The sequence below is a fragment of the Girardinichthys multiradiatus genome, chromosome 19 (assembly GCF_021462225.1).
Source record: "Girardinichthys multiradiatus isolate DD_20200921_A chromosome 19, DD_fGirMul_XY1, whole genome shotgun sequence".
Lineage (NCBI taxonomy): Eukaryota > Metazoa > Chordata > Actinopteri > Cyprinodontiformes > Goodeidae > Girardinichthys > Girardinichthys multiradiatus.
The window spans coordinates 11,215,720-11,235,094 of NC_061811.1; the positions used below are offsets into that span (position 1 = coordinate 11,215,720).

Consider the following 19,375-nt stretch of genomic DNA (forward strand, 5'->3'; position numbering starts at 1 on the left):
TCAGATCTTCACCATTTCCTGTCTGCTGAACACCGACACAAAGGCTGCTAAAGTGGACCAATTTTAAAGAAAACTATGTGTAAAGTAGATTTTTACTCTCGCCACATTTATGATGAGGTCAATATCTTACCTGACGTTTACTGTAAGTCTCTTGTCATCTTTACTTAATATAAATCCTGATTATTATTTTTCTTTTTCCTGGAGTTAGACAGACTTTTGTTCAAATTAACAGATGTTATTTAGCTCGTTGATTGAAGTAGTTCTTGGCTTTCCAGTAGAGGCTTTCATCTGTACATCTGCAAGTCACCATTGCTGTCTGAGGAAGTGAAGGTTCCCACAACCTCCAATGCCTTTCCTTTCAGTTTAATGTCAGCATTATCTCACACCTTAATCCTTCGGATCACTTATTATCTGCTTTTTTTATATGAAGACCTACATAAGCCTTGGTTGACGGTACTCAGTCCATCTTCTGTCAAGATTTAATCAACAACACAAAAGGGAAGAACATGCAAACTTGCCTGACTCCGTTCTTTAGTTCAAAAGCCTTCATCAGTTCAGTGTTGGTAGAGCATGCACACCATGTGGTGGGTTCAATTCCCGGTCTCGGGTCAATCCTGCATGTCATCCCTTCTCTCACCACCCCTTCACATATAAGCAATGCAATGAAAAAAATATTTACATGAAGAAAACAACGAAAAATAGAGTGCAATGCATGTAATCGTCATACCCAGCCAGTGACTGAGTTTTGTGTTTTTGTTTATTTCTCCTGGTCTGGTCCTTAGTTTACCCTTAGTTCTGTGTTTTTGTCTTGTTAATTGATTTCACTCTCTGCAGTCTGACCCACACCTGTTCCTTGTTCCCAATGACTACCTTGTCCCTCTATTCATTGGTTCACCCTGCTTTCTGTTTTGTATTTAAGCTCCTTATTTGCCAGTGTTCCCCGCTGGTTCCGTCTGGTTTCCGGTGTCCTGATCTGGTTCTGTTTTCCCTGCCTGGTTCTGTGAGCGAGGAAATATAAAATTCGGCTTACCTTCATTCCGCTGGCTCCTATCATCCTTCTCTGCATTTTGGTCTTACCACAACCCGTCTTATATGTAACAGTAACAGCATGACTAAGAATGCACAAAAAGTCAGGTAAATAAAAATTAAATTAGCATCTTACAGAGTTAAAAGCCAACCAGAAGCGGTGGATCTTAAGAGCACAATTAAAAGTCAAGAAGCCTGATTACTGGCATTTATTTCTATTGTTTGGACCTGTGAGGTCAAATACCCTATCACCCTTAAGTTTCAGAAATGGATTGTTCTAGTTAAAGTTTTTTTATTGTGGCATTAATATTTTTAGACTTATTGTGATTTCTATGTGTAATTTAATCTGTATTTTCCTGTGCACCTTAGGGAATTAACTACTTTTAGATGTGTAAGGTGATATCTTCTTTATATTTCAAGTGTGTAAGCGCACAGCCTATTTGGGCTCCGGTTCAACCAGTCAGCAAGCACCATTCCCTTGATTGCTGATTGGTCAGACTGTTTGTGTGAATATGTGATTGGTGCATTTGATTTTTATTCTGTCTTATACTTTCTTTATTTAAACACAAACTGTTATTTTGTAATTACCATTATGAAGACACAGGCCAAATTGCATTGGTCTGCTAATAAAGTTGCTTCCTAGTATTTCAAGTGTTGCAGGAGTCCTCTCCTCACCAGGCCTTCTGGGTACATAAAAGCTCTCCACACAGAAAAAACCTACCAGTGAAATATCGACCAGAAATAACCATTAGGTGCACTTATCCTTCCATTTAAAGTCACCATTAACCTTATTATCACCCGTATAACAAAAGACAACAATTTTGTTCTCTCTATTAATCAGGGCCAGAGATACAAAGAAAATAGCAGAGGCCCAGGTATTCAGCCCTATGCTACTTGCATAGAGAGTGAGCACCATTCCAAAGACTGCTTGATGGTAATGCAAAACGGTGCAATCTGACCCATCGAGAATCTATCAGTGAAAGTTGCCTTACTGTTATCATGTCTGGTGTCATATTCTATAATAACTGTGGATAATATATAATGGCTAAATTAAGATAGCACGAAAAACAAAAAGTAGTATATCATTTTTATATATATATATAAACAAAATCCAGAGCCAGTTAAAGCGAGACAACTAACTGGAGTTGATGTTTATGTGATGAAATATGTTTGAGAAACTTTGAAGCTGTTTGATTTACTGTGTCATATTCTCGTTGTAATCACTTACCTGCAGTAATTCAGTTAAATTAGAAAAAGCCTAATTATAACATATTGCTTTGTTAAAAAGTCAGATTCATCCATCACCAGCTTTACCCTGACAGAGTCTGACAGGCGTCTCATCTTCCCCTCTGCAGCGTCTCCTCATTAGGACGTGGCGTGCACGCAGCATTAGGCCTGCCACATCTCATCGCAGCAGACGTCCACTCTGGTCTGAACACAGTGCGTGGAAGCACCACCCTACAGCTGTCCTTCAGAAATCACTTTAGTGGCGTGATTAATGCGTCCCCCGTGTCATCTGTCCCCCCTCAAAATGCAATTATGTTTTTGAGTTAAAGGACAAACTGTCCATCAGAGGAGCATGATTACAAATCAGAGAGAAATGGTGACTGGCAGAGGAGCTTCAAGAAGATCTCTGGTTCAAATGGCTTCAAAGTTGAGGAGAGCAGCAAGAAAAGGAAAATATCAGAGAAAAAGAGGGCAGAAAGTTGAGTTGTGGATCAATAACTGCCATAAACAAATGGGGAAAGGATCAAGACCTTCATAACAAAATAATCAGATTAATTGTGAAATTGATCTTCCTTTCTGCAGTAAAAATAATCATTGACTAACATTATTCGTAATTTCTGTCTATCATGACTGATACAGTGAAAGAGAAACAAATCTAGGAACAATGCGAAGAGTAATTAGTTTCTGTTTTATGTCCATTCATTTTCATATCTGTTCATATTTAAGCGGACATTTTGTGATTGAGAAAGGACCAAAGGAAGAGGACATACTGTACAATAGGTGGACAAACGATGAGGTCCAGGCTCTTTTAAGCAGTTTTGCTGATGACGTCATTCAGCGAGACGGTGAGTCGGTAAAATAGAATAATAGGATGTATGCTAAAGTCGCTGCCAAAAAAATTCTATTTCCCCCAACCTTCTGGACTGGAGGTGTAGGACAGTGTTCTTCACAACTTCCCTTACATCATCAGGCTGATAGAAAATAAATTTTCCAGAAACAGAAAGTACACAAATTACCCAGGATTCCTTTTACCCATGGAAAAAAAAAGCCCAGGTATTTAAATCCTGGGACTTTCACTGGAAAAGTAGCAGACGCCTAAAAAACGTTGTCAACCTCCTTGAATGTTTCCCTCTTTTGTTGGTTTATAAATGAAATAATTGTTGATGTTTTTTGACTAGAAAACTTTGAATCAGTAAAAACAGATTTTTAAATTGTCATTTAAAACATAGTGTGAAATAAGCATTTGTATAAATAACCCATTTAAAGTGGCTGACCTTATTCAACAGAGTGCCAACCTTTGGTCAATGCCAGAAGTATCACAGTTAGTGAAAGACAGATCCCCTATGTTTAGCTGAATTGTGTAAAGTGACTCTAGTAGGAAAAGCATCTGTTTCTGGGAGAGCGGGTCTGGGGTTTGTCAATATTCCTGTTACAGCCGCAGCATGGAAACAAAAAAAACATACTTGGCTATGGCTTCTATGGGGAAGTTAAGTTAGGGAAGTTCTGGAAAACTGTTCAGCAACTCAGAAACAGGGAGCATCCCAAGCTGTGAATAGTCTGTGCTATGGTTAAGTCATTTCAAGCTTCTCCCTAATTCCTTCACCATGTCCTCTGTGGAGGAGACAGTCTGAGGACTTGGGGGAAACTGATTTCATCCAAAAGATGTTGCACTTGGTGGCAGGGAAGCGAATTTTGCATTTGGTTTGTTGGAGGAAAATATTGGATCATAGGGAATGTAAAGTTAAAGGATATCAGATTAACACAATTCCTAGATGCAGAAGCTGTTTTACTCTGGAATCAGTAATAAGCTTTATTTTCTGATAGTGCTCTGGTCTGGCCAGATAAAATATAAGTCACTAACATGTGACCATAAATAGTAATTTTTTACTGAACTCTTGGTGTATTTGGAATGATGACCTTCACATTTCAGTTAATATTTTGCACTTCTTATCTAAGTCTTATCTCAGTCTTATCTAACTGGAAGTAATGTTGGATTCAATGAGTGCCTGATCCCTGCTGGACCCCACGTGAAATACATGGCTGTGAAAAAAAAGACACCATCAAACACCAGTTCAGCTTTTCACACAGGTTACAAACAGTTTCTGTGAAATGATTTTGAGAGGATATACTTTTTTTATGATCAAAAGACAACAGAAAAATGTTTTTATTCAGCGACCTCCCATCCTCATTCATTTAGCTTCATTCTCTTATTGTAAGGCTTTCATGGTGCCTTTAGCACCCCCAGTTTCTTGTAACTATGGTGACCGCCAGCTGAGAAATGGCAACAGTGGCCCTTCATTAGCTTTTAACACAGGCTCCGACAGCCCAGATAATAGCCAATGAGTGTGTGTGTTTGTGTGTGTGTTTAGGGATGTGGCATTATGTCAGGCAGTAAATGAAAAGCCTGCAGGGATGAAGCCAACCTCACTGTCATGGTTCAGAGAACATCGTGTGTGTATGTGTGCGTGTGTCTTTCGTACTATGTGCATATGTGGGAAGATGAGCACATGTGAATGTCAGCAGATATAAGTATGCCTAATGTACACATGCAGACAGCCTTGACAACCCACCACACACACGTTGGACATGTAGGATAATTCAAATCCCTTGTGTCTTCCATCCATCCATCCGTCCAAGGATTTTTACAGGTCCCAAACTTGCCAACTGGAGTCTTCTTTTTAGTAGCTGCATTGTTATCAGTCATTAAAAAAGCTAAATGAGAGTGACCTCCTGACAGGTTTCGCTCAAAGGAAAAATGCCTGATGTGTTTGATTGTTCGCTGCGTTTTGAAAAGAGTTTAGGGTGTTGCATGGTGGAATATTGTCATAGCCAGAGGCATCGTCTGTCCCTTTCATAACATGAGACTTTAATTGCCTTCAAACAAGAGACCGTGAGTACATGAAGACCCGATTGTCCAAATGCAGTCAAAATGGTAGCACCTCATCATTTTCCCACTGTGGGATAATGCCTCAGTGCTTCCATCCCCCGCCTGCTGCCGCTGCTATGTGTTTTAGTACCACACCGCCATTTGGTGCACACATCCCAACGCACCATTGGTCAAGCTGAGGAACAAATGGAAATCCACCAGCATGCTGAAATTACTGATGGTTATCTCCACCCCTTCCCCCTCCACCATCTTTCCTCTCCTTCGAAGTTGCTCTTCCCTCACCCACCAGATCAGTCTTTGCACAGTTCAGGGAGGAGGATTACTCTTGTAGGAGCCGCTTTCATCTTTTTTATTCCCCATATCCTGCTCTGTATTTATGCCATCCACATGCTGCGACCATTTAAGTTGATTACAGCAGTTAATAATAAAGACAGATGTTTTTTTTCCCACAAAGTACAAGTCTAAATTAGCTACAGTATGGTTCAACATTTACTCAAGAGTCTAATTACGATTGTTATTAAAGATTTGATTTATTAGAAGCATTTTATTCAGAGATGTATTTGATTCTCAAAGAATATCACTAGCTATTTGAATTTTTTTCATCTGCTAAATTAATAAGATATAGAGAAAAGTATGGAAATGGTAAGGCAGGGCTGAGGAATGCCCTCTAAAAGTGGCTGTTTCTATATTTCTCAGAATTTGCTGATGCACCACAGAATAAACAGTATGACCGTTATGAATGTGTGTTTGAACATTGTTTTCTGTACGGGTAAACATTGACCCTGCAAAGTCCATGCAAAACTGTGTTTAATATTGAATGTAGCTAAAGATGGGTCCAGCTGTAAGCCCCAACACAGCAAACAATTACCTTACATAGTGAATGTCCTGTTATATAGTGAGAAGGGGTGTGACAATACAGCCAGACCAATAAAAAATGTCTAAGGTTCACTTTACACTGGATGATCCAAAACATAGATAGTCAGGTCTTGGTGAGATCTTCAGTGCATAGTAGAATTTCAAAAATTACCTATATTCTGATGGGCCAATGAGGGATTTGAGTATCCTAAAAATCCTGTGAAATGCTGTGAAGACCTGTGCACACCAGTGTGTCTTGGTCATTGAAAACTTGAAGCAGGAAAGAGCACCATGCTAGCCTGGTGTGATGTAGTACAGAATTGAACAATTTCAGTCCTTCTGGCCATTGTCATACATGTTCTAGATTTCTCTCTGCTCCTACAAACCTGAGTCAAACACTTGAAATATTTTTTGCAGGACTTTAAAAGTTGCTCTGACAACATCTCTCCTCCCTTAAAATTACCACTTCTGCCCATATCTTCTGGGTGCTGTCAGTAAAATGAGTTGGCTTACTGGCAGATGAAATTAGTGTAGACTTTGGCAAGTTGACCTACAGTCACATAGACCCTGCAGCACAGCAACAACCTTCCAAACAAATGTCTTATTCAAACTTACTCTTACAAGTCTGAATAATTACAGTAATTACACCGTTACATTATTGTATAAATAATGTAATGGTGAAAAAAGTAACATTTGCATTTAAATGCCATGATGAATGTAATTTGAAAAATAGGAACAGGGCACATAAAACAGCTCAACTCATTGTCTTTGAGACAAAACTATAAAGACGAATGATGCAATCACATACTGTTGTTAAATAGATTTGGCTTCTAGTAAGGTTTTCATTATGACAATTAATGCAAACCTCATGGTGTACACACATCTCCATCCATGGTCATTAGAAATTGGCAAAGAGCTATTCCTAAATCCTAGCACTGTGCTTAAAATGAACTGTATATTTGACAACAGTGTCAAATTTAATCAGGTTACACTCATAGATTATACTGTTACAGATCAAATATTTGTTATTTTTTATTGTTCTTACTAAAGAACCAAGCTTTGATTAGTGCAAATATTAGAGTCCTATCGTCTGCCTTTCAGGGATCTTCTGTTTTTTCCAGGTATCATTTTGTAGTTGCAAATATCAAACCATGTTCCAGACCATATGTGTGCATGTGTGGACTCTGCAAGACCAAGTTAAATTTAGAGCTTTTTTCATGCTTTTCATTTTTTAGTGTTAAAGGCACAATGATCAATCTCTCTGATCATATGAGCTCATAAATGCATTCACTAGAGCACAGAATTGTTTCTTCACTCTTTTTACCTGTTGCAAACTTAGGTATGAGAAAGAAGCATTTCTTTTATTCACGTCTATTTATATGGAAATATTCTGTAAGTACCTAGATGATTTTCACAAGTCTTAAGGTCATGATAGATAATATCTTGATATGATCTGGCTCCAAACTGAATAGAGTCTCCATGGTCTTTAGGTGGTGTCACTGGTCTGTTTAGTTTGGTTCATCCTTGCTTTGAAATACTCACAATTTTCACATCTCTTCATAGCTAAATGATCAGTATATTGGTCCACTGTTCAAAACGTAATCATTTAACAGTTAAATGTTTTCATTTTTCATCAGCATGTGTTTTGATTATGTGAATCATTAATTGAGGTTGGTGGCAATTAGCACAGGACTTTCAACAAGAAGACAAAGGGCTATGTGCTTTTAGATAATACTTAGAACTAGACAAGTGTTTGATTTAATGCAAAAACTTATTTGCTGCTGCTGTGTGTTTTCATTTTTTAATTTCCAACTTCTTCAGAGAATTTGTTTTGAATTTAAAAGGTTTGTTGCACTTGAATATGTGTTTGCAGTAAAAATGGCGAAAAATATAAACCACACAGATTAAGGGGCAAAGTTGAAGGCATTTTTAGATGTTTTTGTGGAAAGAATTGGACAAAATACCACTTAAAACTGTTCAAGGCTTGGTATTCTCAATGTCCGAATGGACAAGGATTTTAAGTATTGGGAACATTGCAAGGTGGGAAAGATGCAATTGTTTCTCCATGAAATGGCTTCAATACATCTCAATGAATGAAATGAAGGCAATAACGCAAAACACATATCTTTATAGTGCCTACCATTAGATAGGTCAAATTGAATAATGTAATAACTTTTGTCATCTTTGTATTTGACAAACATCTTAACTTTATGTTTTGCGATTTTCAACTTTGAGAAAGAGGATTTGTAATAAAGAAAAGTATAAATTTTCTTCACTGAGAGACAAATGTGTGATGTCAGCATACTTTGAGTTAACTTCTGCCACTCATCTGATCTGTTTTCCCACATTAACTGTTAAAAGGAGGAAATTTATCCTAAAAAATCATTTAGGGACCAATTTAACAGAAATCAGACATTTACTTCACACAAACGAACAAAAAGAGCAGGATGTGCCCTGACATCTTTGCGAATTTGTGCGCAAAGACTGTCTTTTAAATAGGAAGCTCCTTTTATCCTGTAGCTCAGGTCAGGTTTTCAGCTGCTGTAAAACTCAGAATATTAAAAGCACTTTCCAAGTCAATTATATATTTGGTTAAGATTTAACATTTTTACAGTCATTTAAAGAAGATAAGGCAGGCCGTGTACTTACACGGTTTATCTGGATGAAACCATTTTAGGTTGAACCCTCCTCACAAGCGGAAACATTATCTCCAGAGCTGCTGGAACGAGGCAGCCATTTTGTGTCTTTCTACTCATGTCCACTTCTTGTGTTGCGGTTTTGCATGAATTCGCCTCTTTGAAGTTTTAGTGTAACAGCTCCGTTTGGTATGCAGTTGCTGTGGGGAGTCTCCCTCAGCTCTAATTTACAGTCTCTGCCCCAAGAGGAAGTAAGAGCCCAGCAATCACATTTATATTCAGTGCAAACCGAGATAATGCTTCTCTCAATCTGCTGCTCCTTCAATCCTCCACTTGCATCCTTGCTTTTTCACCAGCACTTTTCTGTGTTTTTTTATTAAAAGTGCTACTCCTCTGCAGGTTAACATGTCCTCACAGCAGCACTGTCGGCTGCTTATTCAGATGATCATTCAGCTAAAGAAGGATATTCTGAAATTTCTGCAAATTTCTGCATTCTCTCATCTGAGTTGATCGTTATTCCTCTCTGGAAGATTTACGACAAGGTAAAACATTGTACTTTCATGGTTTTTAAATCGACATGCACCTTAATTTTCCGTTTGTCTGTAAACACAGATAAGTAAGGGTGCAGTGCTTAGGGCTGCATGAGTGTGCAAGGCATTCTTTTTTCTTTAGAGGCAGGTTTACCAGATGTGATGTCTGCCATAAAGTGTCTAAAACTGCCAGCAGTGATAAGAGCCTTAACTTTGGCAAGGGCATACAGGGACACAAAGGTGTTGGGGTTCCAAAAAGGTATTAATTTGTTATTTACTAGTTACTATAAGATTTTCAGACATTTTTTTTATTTGTATAAAAACATTAATTGAAATTACGCAGTGTTTATAACAAAAGAAAACTAACCGCAAAGGTTAGTTTTGACAAAGCCCCAAAGCTCAAGCTGATATGTGCATAGCCAACCCTCCATCGTAGTTCACATGTGTAAAATAAACTCACTTGAGAAGGGTCCCAACAATGTCCATAACCCAATGGGCTCACATCCTCCTATATCTGGACCTGGCCACAACTCATAGATAAAAAAAAAAAAAAAAGAGAAAACACTTTTATTACTTGTTTGTGTTATTTTTGAAAACTGTGGCCAGGTTATTATAGCAGGCAGTCTTCTTCCTATTGGATGTAGTTACTGATTGCACCTCCACACTGTGGTCCTTTTACTTTGCCATACAGCAGGCAATAAGATCATTCAAACTTCTTTTACTGGTGTCACGTGTTTAATAGAGGAAGAAGTATTTTGAGTGAAACCAGTAGAAGATCATTAATAGGGAAAATTGTGGAAATTATAAAGACATGTGATCTCTGAAATGTATAAAAGAGCAGTATTTTCATGTTATTCCCTACTATAACTGACGTGCATTAAACAGTCAATTTTAATCACAACCCTCTCTTTACTGTATGGAGGGCTGATTAGGACAATCTTATTTCTTAAGCACTCAAGCAGAGGCAAGAAACTTTATCCTGTGAAGAATAGAAGGCTGAGCCAAGAGATTAAGAGAGATGTTAGGACCACAGAAAAAGATCATTAGCTAAGTAAAAGACTGATGGGGCTGCTTTCCAGGAGAAAATAGTCTCCAAAGTGGGGCAGAAACAACACCTAATGAACAGAAATGGAGACAGATGAGTCTCAGCTCATGGAGGTTTATTGATGCAAACAATGTGATTTGGAGTTTTAGGGTGGTAATGTGGCCCAGAGTTGGGTTTATCTCGGCGGCATTAGGTTAAACATTTCTGTAATGTTTTTTTATTCTGATGTGAGCCATCCTTGGTTACAGAGCTGATGTTGCAAAAACCAGGTATTTTTCAATACCGATTTTTTTCTTTCATAGTCAAATGTACCCTGAAAATGAAAACATGGCTGGTAAATGAAGTATGGATTCTCACTGCAGGATTTAGCCTGTTTTTAACACATACTGAAGACAAAAAACTGCTGATTCTGCTTTATGCATATCAGAGGTAATCGTTAAGGTACAGTACAAAGTTCAAGTTCAAACCTTTCTTGTCAGGGCCTGGCGCGTGGCATAGTGGTAGAGCATGCGACCCATATATTGAGTCTTCAGTCTTCAATGCAGTTGTTCATGGGTCAAGTCCCAACCCTGGAGACCTGTGCTGCTTGCTTCCCCCTCTCTCCATTCCACTTCCTGTCTACCTACTTTCCAAAAATAATAAAAAATAAAAGCCACTAGTGCTGCAATAAACATCTTTAAAAAACAAAAAAAGAGAAAACCTTCATTGTCATTGTATAATACAACAAGATCCTGTGTTACTCTGTGGCAGCCAAAAACTAATAATAAAAACGTAAGCAATTATAAAAGCATAAATACTCTTAAGTTAAATAAAAGACTTTCATTGTGAAGTTAACAATTCTGACAAGTGTGGGCCCTCAAAGTCCAGTACTGCCTCCCAGAGGGCAGCAATGAGAAGTGTTGGTGCCCAGATGAGAAACATCTTTAATGTTTGTGGCTCTGCATAGGCAGTAGCTACCGTACAAGTTGTCCAATGATGGTAGTTCTGTGCCAGTGATGTTTTGGGACAATTTAATGACCCTCTGGAGAGACTTTGTGTCATGAGCTGTACAGCTGGTAAAGCACAATAGCAAGCCATAGGTAAGGACACTCTCAATATAGCAGCATAGAGGAATTGAACTACTCAGCTGGCATTTGTAAACCTTATGGCAGACGAATGACTCTTTGCAGATTTCAACATGTATCCCGAACCATTGAATTGTTCTACAGGACTCAACCTCACGTGTTTCAACCAAAGCTCAATTCTGATGATCTTAAGCAATGATGAATACTGTCATGGGTGGCAAAGCTGAAGCAAACTGTGACAGTGACCATCTTCAGAACTTTAAATGTGTTCCTTTTCAAAATGTTCCACCTGATTTGCTTCTGTGCATATTTGCCAATTGTAAAATTAGTACAAATGGCATTCTGCTTGTAAACCTTTGAATAGTTACCTGATTTCCCATTACAGCATCATTGCATGCATTACCACTTTAGCCTCTGTCTGAACAATTTATCTTACTGATTGGTGAACAACACAATTTTTATTTACGTTTGCTGTAGTGTTGTATGGAATGAGGATGATGGTATTGGCTGTACTGCAGGTTCGTATGTGGTGGGCTTAAATGGTAGAATTTGGCTGATTATAAATCAGTCTGCCTGGTAACTGTTCATCATGGGGGGTGACCTGCAATTCTGCAGACAACATTTTTGGGACTTATTTTTAATTAAGCCTATTCTGGAACTAAATGGAAATATAGCCATACTAATCCCAAATGCATGTATTCGGTGAACGAGAGGGTAGCCTAGGGGTGTTTTGTTACTGGACTTCTGTGCTCGTCATGGATTGTCGATAACTAACACCACGTTCAAGCATAAGGGTGTCCATATGTGCTCTTGGAAACAGGACACCCTAGGCCGCAGTTTGATGTTCAACTTTGTTTTCGTATCATCTGATCTGCAGCCGTATGTGTGGTGCTGAGGTCACCGAGGTGATTAGGTGAGTTCCTTAAGGCTCTGGATGTTGTAGGGTTGTGTTGGTTAACGCACGTCTGCAGCATCGCATGGACATCGGGGGGAGTTCTAGTTTGGCAAACTGGGGTGGAGGTCCCCCTGTTCAAAATGGGGGACAATAGAGTGTGTTCCAACTATAGGGGAGTCACACTCTTAAGCCTCCCTGGTAAGGTCTATTCAGGGGTTCTGGAGAGGAGGGTCTGTCGGATAGTCGAACTTCGGATTCAGGAGGAGCAGTGTGGTTTTCATCCTGGCCGTGGAATACTGGACCAGCTCTATACCCTCAGCACTGTCCTGGAGGGTGCATGGGAGTTTTCCCAACCAGTCTACATGTGCTTTGTTGACTTGGAGAAGGTGTTTGACCGTGTCCCTCGGGGGATCCTGTGGGAGGTGCTTCGGGAGTATGGTGTACCAGGCCCTTTGATACGGGCTTTCAGGTCCCTGTATGACCAGTGTCAGAGCTTGGTTTGCTTTGCTGGCAGTAAGTCGGACCCGTTTCCAGTGAGGGTTGGACTCCGCCAAGGTTGCCCTTTGTCATAGATTCTGTTCATAACTTTAATGGACAGAGGGGATCCGTTTTGGTGGCCGTATGATTGCATCTCTGCTTTTTGCGGATGATGTGGTCCTATTGGCTTCATCAGCTCGTGATCTACAGCTCTCACTGGTGCAGTTTGCAGCCGAGTGTGAAGTGGCCAGGATGAGAATCAGTGCCTCCAGGTCCGAGGCTATGGTCTTCAGCCGGAAAAGGGTAGAGTGGCTTCTCTGGGTCGAGGTGGGAGGTCCTGCCTCAAGTGGAGGAGTTCAAGTATCTTGGGGTCTTGTTCATGAATGAGGGAAAAATGGAGCAGGAGATCAATAGACGGATTGGTGCTGTGTCAGCAGTGATGCGGGCGCTGAGTCAAAAAGCGAAGCTCACGATTTTCCGGTTGATGTAAGTCCATACCCTCATCTATGGTCATGAGCTTTGGGTCGTGACCGAAAGAAAGAGATCACGAATACAAGTGGCTGAAATGAGTTTCCTCTGCAGGGTGTCTGGGCTCTCCCTTAGAGATAGGGTGAGAAGCTCGGTCATCCGGGAGGGACTCAGAGTAGAGCCGCTGCTTCTCCACATCAAGAGGAGCCAGTTGAGGTGACTGGGGCATCTGGTAAGGATGCCTCCTGGACGCCTCCCCGGTGAGGTGTTCCGGGCACTTCCCACCAGGAGGAGGCCCAGAGGAAGACCCAGGACACGCCGGAGAGACAATGTTTCTCAGCTGGCCTGGGAACGCCTTGTGATTCCCCCGGACGAGCTGGCCCAAGTGGCTGGGGAGAGGGAAGTCTGGGTCTCTCTGCTTAGACTGCTCCCCCCGCGACCCCTCGGATAAGCAGAAGACAATGGATGGATGGATAGATGGATGTATTCAAAAGAGCTTTGATATGTTGCTTTATGTGATGTCCATAATGGCTTGCTGATGGAATGCTTGGTCTTTAAGAAGTTTGATTTTATCTTGAATTAATAAAGTTTGAAACATAGAGGGAAAAACAAACAGGAAAAAACTGACAATAACATGGTGTTCTGTAGGTGTAAAACGATATTTAAAGTGTTTGATTCCTTTTACAGAAAAATCTGGCTATTAGCTTTAGAAACAAATATTTGATAATTTTCTCTGTCATTAACTTTGACAGCTCACATTTGAAGTTTAATGAAAATTGAAACTGAAATCAGTGTTGAAAATCCATAGAAACAGCTTTACTGTTGTGGTTTCTAGAGCAGAAAGTGATAGTGGGCATGCACAACATGGGCCTCTACATCATCTATTGAAATTTGTCAGAGCAGAACAGTGTTATTAATAATCCATACTAAAATCTATATATAATCTGTGAATTACTGTGACCTATTGTAGTATCCTAAGGGGAACACAAGGTACAAAATACACAAAAAACAAACTAGATTAAAAAAATGACACTAAAATAAAAAAGGTACCGTATTTTCCACACTATAAGGCGCACTTAAAAATCTTTAATTTTTTCAAAAAATGACATTGCGCCTTGTAATCCGGAGCGCCTTATATATGGATCAATTGGTTAATTGGTTGATCCATACTGGTTGTACACGGCGCTCTGTCAAAATGTTTCAGTACAACTGGTAAACTACAAAGCCGCACCGCTTGCAGCATTACGGCTACCGTAGTCAGGGGCGTCGCCGAAGTAATAGCAGTAAACACCTGTACTGTGCTTACTCCTAGTCCAACACCACTTGTGTGTGTATAACGTTTGAATGTACTGTTGCAGGAATTGCCTGAACTATATGTGATTAGAAGCTCAGTGTGTGGGGTGTATGTTTCGTGTGTGTGTATGGAAGATGTTGACATTACTCCTCCGGACAGAGGTGGCGCTGTGTGCTGCCGTAGCTGAGAATCAAGAGTGAAGGAGTGACGTCGGTATTATTGTGTGTGTGGGGTGGGTAGAGACGGTGACCGGAGCAGCGGTGTATGAGTCTGTAAGCCCTGTGTTTTTACGTGCTGCAAAGTCATTAAAAAGAACCCCGAATCTCGTCAACAACTCAGTGTTTTGATGCTGTTTCTTCATGCTCAACTCAGCAACGTATGAGTGAGGGAGTTAACCCCGAGGAAACTAGTAACTTCGGCCCTGGAGAAAGCGTCTCCCCTGTGTCATCAGACTACGGTCAGGGGACAGAAACAGGAAAGGTTAACAGTACTAACGTTTGATTTAGTGCATCAAACTGTTTCATTTACGTGTTTACTGAATCAGGGAAAAGTTCCCTTTCATGTTTTAACTAACGTTTGATTTCAACTTCAACTTCATAGACTCCAATGCATTCCTAACGTGCAGTTGGCTCTATTCAATAGAATTCTATGTAGAGGAGACCTTACCATGAGAGTGAATGGAGTTATCAGAACGCTGGTTTGAGGTGTATTAATAAAGTTTGACTGACTTATCTGACTGTTTTGTTGACATTCTCTTTAGCACAGCTCCATCTAGTGAATGCATAACACAATCCCAGTCAAACGTTTGACTGCAGTAGCTTCTATTCTATGCGCCTTATAATCCGGTGCGCCCTATATATGAAAAAAGTTCTAAAATAGGCCATTCATTGAAGGTGCGCCTTATAATCCGGTGCGCCTTATAGTGCGGAAAATACGGTAAATGTATTGTGTTTCTTTTGGTTCTTTCTGGTTGCTTCTGCTGGTGTCAAGTGCGGGTAAGGAAGAAGCACAATGTTTCAATTTATTTTTATTCTGGTCGACATAAAGACTAGTTGACCCTTATGAAATGTGAGCGATTAAGATCCCTGATCAAACCCCAAAAACTGAGAGATTTTCTGCTGTTGAACATCATTTGTTGGAGGAATATAACCACATTTCCTTACAGTAGAGGATTAATACAAATTGAAAATTTTCTTAAACTGTTGTTTGTAAAAGCGGATTTAAACTTCGTCAAAACCTGTCAACCTGGTGGGTATGGCTTTGTGCATGGTTAATACAAAACATCCTGTAACAGGTCCCTGTATGACCAGTGTCAGAGCTTGGTTTGCTTTGATGGCAGTAAGTCGGACCCGTTTCCAGTGAGGGTTGGACTCCGCCAAGGTTGCCCTTTGTCATAGATTCTGTTCATAACTTTAATGGACAGAGGGGATCCGTTTTGGTGGCCGTATGATTGCATCTCTGCTTTTTGCGGATGATGTGGTCCTATTGGCTTCATCAGCTCGTGATCTACAGCTCTCACTGGTGCAGTTTGCAGCCGAGTGTGAAGTGGCCGGGATGAGAATCAGTGCCTCCAGGTCCGAGGCTATGGTCTTCAGCCGGAAAAGGGTAGAGTGGCTTCTCTGGGTCGAGGTGGGAGGTCCTGCCTCAAGTGGAGGAGTTCAAGTATCTTGGGGTCTTGTTCATGAATGAGGGAAAAATGGAGCAGGAGATCAATAGACGGATTGGTGCTGTGTCAGCAGTGATGCGGGCACTGAGTCAAAAAGCGAAGCTCACGATTTTCCGCTTGATCTAAGTCCATACCCTCATCTATGGTCATGAGCTTTGGGTCGTGACCGAAAGAAAGAGATCACGAATACAAGTGGCTGAAATGAGTGGCTCCATTTTATATCTAAAAAAGTTGGATGCATCACCATTATACTAATTCTGATAGAGGCCTGATCCATCCATTCTTCATTTTAAAGAAAACTGCTCAACCTAGTTTCTCAGAAAATCTCTAATCTCTTCTTCCCAAATTTTTGGTAATCATTGAATTTGGTAACACAAACCTTCCACACCACTCATGATTTATCATTGTCATCCATGAACAAATCAGTAAGAAAGTCCACACGTTATAGATCATAATGTCAATGCATTATTTATAACCCAATGACTTATTTATTGCTGGTTTATGTCCAGACTAAATCTATTACCCTGGTGCGACTGAGACTTGTCAAAACATAAAAAATGCATGCAAAACAATCCATATTATTCATTTATAAATGCTTTCAGGTCATTTGTCATCATCCACTCAACAGTAGGTTAAAGTTATCAGAGCTGGATTGGCCTCTGTAGTAATTCTTTCAACAATAAAATAATGGAAATTTGGCAAGAAAATTTACTTCTGTGCCACCAGGAGTGGCTTGCAGCCTTCGGATATTAGGAATATTTACTGTGTCTGTAGCTTTTTTTCTTGTGCCATCTCTGCTTCTGACATTTTTATGGATGACCCCTCACAGGACTCATTTCAGCTCATCCATCAAATGAATGCTCCAAATAGAACAGCTTACGGATGCCATTAAAACTATTATGGGGTGATAACAATCTCCTCACATCATCCTCATTTCAGCCATAAAGACCTTAGATTCATTCTCACTTCATTAATATACCACCTTTCAAGAACTATGACTTCCTTTCTGGGCAACTTTAATCTTGTATAATTTTTTTCTTTCACTGGATCACCACATCCATAAATCAGAGACATAATATTCAGAGGGAATAAACAGTATGAATCCATAGTAGCTTTATGGCTCTTTTTTCTATACATAAAGTTTTACAATTTTTGGGGGGAAAGTAGGGCCACATTTTTATCATGTCCCTGCGGGAAAACGTGCTTACGGATGCACTGGCGTGTTTCCTCTTGCCTACGGAGGAACCACGGAGCTGCATTTTTTGTCACAGTGGGCTGTAGATGGAGAGAGAAACATGGATGCTTTCTCACATTGGGGGAGCTATGTTGGAGACCAGATGCAATTTGGCTCTGCCTTCTCTAAAAACAGCAGATAAGAAGAAGAAGCCTCATACTTTTAAGGAAGAAGTACTGTATTTATCGCTTTTGCCTACTTTCTTGGCATTGCTTCAGTTTGATATTGATGTTGTTCAGTGTGGCTAAAACTTAGATATTTATCGTTTGAGTTTCAACAGCCTGAAAAGGTTCTATGACTGTGTGAGGACAAGCAGTTGGGAGTTGTCTAATCCCAGTCTGTCAGCTTTCTTAAAGTCTGGTTTTAAATTAAAAAAGGTGCATTAAAAGACAGTGATAATGGCTTTGGTAAATGTTTGAGAGAAATGTGACTTTAACACAGTGGCATGAATACTTCTAGTAATGCAGAAATGTGACAAATATCGTCTACGCATCCTTAAAACTAGGTGTCCATACTGAGAAAATACCCTTTCTATGCTGAAAGAAAAATACTACAGGAAGCTTTATGTTCTCTTTTTTTATATTTTACCTGTATTGTCAGTAATCAACAGAGACTGCAACCTAGACTAGTAGCACTTAACCCTCATGTGTTCCTTGACAATCTTTGCCCACGTTTTGTGCCACTTATTCCCAATCAAAATACGTACATTTAACTAAATTACCTCTAAATGTCATGTTTTATTGATTTCCAATAGGTGCAGATATTTTCTGGCTGTAAATTAACCCCAAAAACATCTACTTTTTGATTCGTATGAATGACTTTGCACAAAAAAAAAAAAAACACGGCACATTACAAAATGTTACCTATACCACAGTCTAAAACCAAAGCAGGACCTTCCTCTTGCATTATAACCTGTACAATCACCAAAATCTGCATAGTGAATTGTTGGGTAGAACTATTGCCTCACAGCAAGTAAGTGTTCAAGATAATGAAAACCCCCAAATTAGTCTCAGTAAATTAGAAAAATACATAAGATCAATGAAAAAAGGATATTTCAAACAGAAATGTCAAGCTTCTGAAAAGTATGTTCATTTCTGTGCTCTCAATCTGTTGTTGGGCCTCCTTTTGCATGAAATACTGCATGGGCTACAAATGTCACATTCTTTGTCATAAGCTACTCCTGAACCAAAGAGTAGACTGTTGCTCAGTGGTCCAAAGTCTTCTTTGACAGTGAAATTTGCATTTCATCTGGAAATCAATGTCCCAGAGTTTGGAGGAAGAGTGGAGAGGCACAGAATCCATGTTGCTTGAAGTCCAGTGTGATGTTTCCATATAGTTAGTGAGAGCGCCAGGTCATCTGCTGGTGTTGGTCCACTGTGTTTTCTGAAGTCCACAGTCAATGCAGCCATCTACCAGGAAATGTTAGAGCACTTCATGCTTTCTTCTGCTGGCAAGCGTTCTGGATATGCTGATCTAATTTTTCAGCAGGACTTGGCACCAGCCCACACTGCCAAAGGTACCAAAAGCTGGTCCACTGACTGTGGTGTTACTGTGCTTGACTGGCCAGCAAATTGGCCTGACCTAAACCCCATAGAGAATCTATGGAGTATTGTCAAGATGAAGATAAGAGACACCAGACCCAACAATGCGGATGACCTGAAGGTGGCTATCAATGCACCCTGTGCTTCCATTATACCTCAGCGGAACCACAGGCCGATCAACTCCATGCAAAGCCGCATTAATGCAGTAATTCATTCCAAAGGAGGCCCAATCAAGTATTAAATGCATAAAAATTACATTATTTCCAGAAACCTGACATTTCTGTTAAAAATACTCTTTTTTATTAATCTTATGCAATATAAAAAAATTTTAAGTGCTTTCATTCTCTGTAAGCCATAATCATCAAAATTACTAGAAATAAAGAAATATTTAACTCTGTGTAATAAATCTATATAATATCTGAGTGTCTCTTTCTAAAATGACTGACAAAAAAAATTGAACTTGAACTCAAAACATTTGCATTTTTTTTGTGCTGACTTGCACATCCGCAGGTTTTCTCTGGGTATTCTTC

General features: G+C 39.8%; 1 protein-coding gene across 1 annotated transcript in view; it reads left to right on the forward strand.

Moving 5' to 3' along the window:
* nrxn3a (neurexin 3a) overlaps nt 1-19,375 on the forward strand; it is a 195,252-nt gene that overhangs the window by 72,285 nt on the left and 103,592 nt on the right.